This window comes from Lytechinus variegatus, chromosome 2, assembly GCF_018143015.1.
Source record: "Lytechinus variegatus isolate NC3 chromosome 2, Lvar_3.0, whole genome shotgun sequence".
Taxonomy (NCBI): domain Eukaryota; kingdom Metazoa; phylum Echinodermata; class Echinoidea; order Temnopleuroida; family Toxopneustidae; genus Lytechinus; species Lytechinus variegatus.
This window is the reverse complement of record NC_054741.1, coordinates 54,683,625-54,687,798: the sequence shown is the minus strand read 5'-3', so window position 1 is coordinate 54,687,798 and position 4,174 is coordinate 54,683,625. Positions and strand designations below refer to the sequence as shown.

At 35.7% G+C, this 4,174-nt stretch overlaps 1 long non-coding RNA gene across 1 annotated transcript; it reads right to left on the bottom strand.

Moving 5' to 3' along the window:
• Window positions 1-1,548: 1,548 nt before the first annotated feature.
• On the bottom strand, window positions 1,549-3,727 carry LOC121409518. Its single transcript, XR_005969170.1, has 2 exons — window positions 3,009-3,727; window positions 1,549-2,156 (listed from the first exon to the last, which is right to left on the bottom strand). It is a non-coding gene; the product is annotated as an uncharacterized LOC121409518 (long non-coding RNA).
• Between the last annotated feature and the right edge of the window lie 447 nt (window positions 3,728-4,174).

The window sequence follows — 4,174 nt, the reverse complement described above, 5'->3', positions numbered from 1 at the left end:
TCTGTAAGTAAACTTTGTAAACAATTAGTTTGGTATTAAACGGGAGTGCTGTCCGCTTTCCATACACATGGGTTGCCATGGTGATGATGTTTTATGGTTTAGTGATACATCGCCGGATGAGAATCTGTGTTCAAGTCCCTTTACGGCATTCTAAGAATATCCAGCATAAATTCATTCTTCAACGTCATATTTGTGAATGAGATTTTTTCCTGACTATTACATATAATCAAAACGGACAAGTCAGAGAAAATATCGGTGAAGGTTTGATAAAATTCCATCAATTAATAAAAGAATTGTGATTTCATTAAACGTCGAATTTCTGACGTCATATGCGAGCAGCCACCCCATTTTATTATAGTGTAATGTAATTCACAAGTTTTAATCGAATATGATGATCTTCTTACTTTAGAGGGGGGTATGAAAATATGAGTCTGATGATACAAACATCGCACAAATCAAATTTCTTCCAATTGGTTTTGAGAAAACATGGAAAATTACAAAATAAAACGCTAAAGTTCATAACTCCGTTATTTATTGACAGATTTTCATCAAACCTTCACCAATTTTTTTTCTGCTTCAATATTATTATCATGCTGATCTTCGAATAAAAAATTGGTGACTGGTATATTAGATTCATGGAGATCTTTTAAAAATATAATAACATGGAATGCATTTGTCTTTATATGAAGATGTTGAAACTTTTAAGAATGAAAATCTTATATAACCTATTTTTTTACAACTTATTGTTAATTATAAGAAATTGACTCTCATTCCTTTTGGCCTCATAAGAGGAAATTTGTCTTGTTTCAAAGAAAGTTCTGTAAGTATGAACATCCCTCTTCAAAGTTCAAGCGTATCGTCCCATAAAAAAGGGCCTCAACATAAGTATGAAGTGAGAAGCGAGCTCGTAAATTAAATGAAAGAATAACCCAATAACACAAAGAATGGTCAAACGTAAAAGAAGAGTTGCAAAACAAGGAATATATGTTAAATATGACAAGGGGGGGGGGTAGTGGAATGACTGTAAACTCCTAAAGGAGCAATTAATAGATTTGCCCTTGACCAGAGTAAGAATAAAAACAAAATTTGTTATTATTTCTTTTGGTTTTCGAGACAGACAAATCAGGTTAATAGGTTATTTACAACATGGTGTTGTGTAGTAGTATATTGTAGATTTGTGTATGTGTGTATACGTGCGTCCATTGTGTATTTCGTTCATGGATATGTGGTTAGTGGTTAATTGTTTTTATCTTACTAAAAATGAATCCACTATGGAAAGGGGTTTACTTGAACAAACCTTTTAAAATATTGTTTTGTTAATGTTGCGATCCGTAAAAAACACTGAACTGCCAGGACGGGGTCACAGTGGTAAGGGGGGGGGGGTACCCCTTATGATTCGTTAATTGAAACTAAAAGAGTAGAAATTGAAAACCAAAGGTAAGACAATCATATCCTATCAAGGTAAGCAGGTAGTGAAAACTTATCAAATGTATATTCTATACCAATCAATTAGTAATGTTTTCATATTATCACTCACCATTTTTTAAAAATATATTCAATAAAGCAACACTATCCTTTCACCTTTTTTATCTGCGAAATTGGCAAGAAAACTCCTTACGCGACGCCACGAATAGTCGGGTTATTCCATCCAGTTACACACGAAGACCAGGCATACACGAAGATCATGAAGATGTCAATCATACACTTGCCGATTGCTTCGAGAGGAAGGTACACATAGCACCGGAAGTGCAAAAGGGGGCGCACACCGGGTCAACATTTGTCCATCCTCGTTCGAGTGTCCGTTGACAGGTCCTATCTTGGTGGCTGTACCCGCGCTCCTTTCATCGAGACCCCCCTTTATTTTCTTCTTTACCCTTATCTCAATTATATTGACAATCCATTAGGCAAGAATCCTTAACTTGGCATCGACGATGTTTATCAAGATTATGCGAGGAATCGCATCTTATTCCTTCTCTTGAAATCGGCAATGGCGACTCGAGATATCGCGGCGTATCGTCTACCAAGCAATTATTCTATCGTTTGTCAATCGAAGCGCGAATGGATGGCTATTTTCACCGAGGAAGTCTCCGTTACGAAAAGAAGGAGGCTTTTATCGTTCCATGTTAACGATATTTGGAATCTCAGCTTCTGTTTCACTACAAATACAAAAAAAAACAAAGGTTCAAATGAATTTTGAAATAAGAATGACTTTAATTAAAGCAAAAATAAAAGTTATAATTCATTTTGATTCATTTTGACTAGACATTATCACATGGATTGTTTTTTTGCTACTTCTTTCACTGGCAACATACGTTTTTATTTTTAAATTATTATTTTTTTTTATTCATGTTATTTTATTTTGTCTTGTTTTATTTTATTTTTTTTGGGGGGGGGGTGAAATAGGACGCGTATATTCTATTTGAATAATACAAAACGCCTCATTGTATAGATATGGCAATAACACCAACAAACATTGTAGGCATGGTAAGCTAGATGTTACTTGATTCAGTCGTAAAAAAGGAATTGTCTAAATTACCAATCTGATGGTGAAATAGTCTTGACTAGAAAAATGGTCAAAATTAACCAAATCATTGTGCATAGTCCACCAACTTATTGGTAGATTTTAACATTTTCTTTGGGGGGGGGGTGGTAAGACACAGAATCACCAACATATCTTTTATAATGTAAAAATAATATCATAAAGTTTTGGAGTTCGAAAACACTAACGTAATGATGCACTTCTATTGGACCACTCACATGACTTCCTTTTTCTTTTTTTTTGGGGGGGGGGTGGTTAAAAACGGGAAATATATCGGATCCTTCATATATCACATTCATACGTGTATTTGTAACCTTATCGTGCTTATAATTCTTTTTACTCAACATCAATACAATGATTTGTCTTTGAATTATCATACAACTATTTTCTTTATTGTTTTTTTCAAAATGTAGAGGAAGAAAAAATAATGTAGAGGGGGGACCGTGTGATACTTTGGTATTTATCTTACTGCGTTTTGGTGGTCGTATTTCAACTGCTGATACAAGAGGGCGGTATGGAGTGGCAATCATCCGGTCTTTCCCTTCCATTAAACAGACATTCATCCTTCTTCCCTTGTCTTGGTTCTTGAATCACGGTCGAAGAAAAGACAAGAGCCATCGAGGGATGGGGACAGGGTTCGAGGGATGGGTACTTCATATTTTTAGCGTCATTGGTGCGAGAAAGCTCGCCTGGTTAGTTAAATACCAGCCCCTCAAACAAACAGCCTCCTTGATACTGTCGTCTCCATCTTTAAAGCTTCGCCACAAGGAGGTTGACGGTGACAGGCATTTACGTAGTAATGGGAAAGGGGACATGCCCGGAACGTCCCTCAATAAAAGGATACAAAAACAAAGAGAGAGAGAGGGGGGGGGGTAAATGGTAGGATATAACTTAGCAGAGGAGGAGACGACACTTCTCGAGAGCCGTTTAGCCCACTACGCTTTAAAATCATTTTTCATTTCATCCTTTGATATATTTTTTCCCAAGATGCATCAGTTTCTCTTTTCTTACAATTACAACGTCGCTAAAATATAAACATTATTGCCAGTCGATAAAGCTAACTAATCTTCACGTAGAATGTTCATTATGGTATTCACCTTCTTGTCAAACACATCTAGAAACAAAAATGCATTTGTCGTTTGAATCTTACCTCATAGTTCTTGCAATAGATCTTTCAAATATTCTTAATGCTATACCAGTATATATAGGAAGATACATTCCTAACACACAAGTTTGGTTAGATACATGCAGTTAATCAAATGATGAAATATCTACATATAAATATTTATTTATTGAAAATATAAGCACAGACGGAATATTAGATATTAAGTCTCCTCTCCACATTGCTGCAATAATTTTTTTTGCGTTACTTTGGAACCTAACATTCCTGAAATCTGTGTAGAACCTATGTGTGACGTATTGAAGCACGCCCCCGCAATTCACGATCGAAAAAGTGAAACTCTAACAAACTTTTCTTCGCGTTCTCTTTTTTTTTCAAATACATTTATCGCGACTGGTTGGCAGCAGATATTTCTGTCAGTTCGAACCTCTTTTCAAGCACCAGTTCTTTGAAGCGATTCGTTGTTTTGAAGCCCGAATTAGGCCAAGCATACCAAAGAAACTAAGGCGACACAG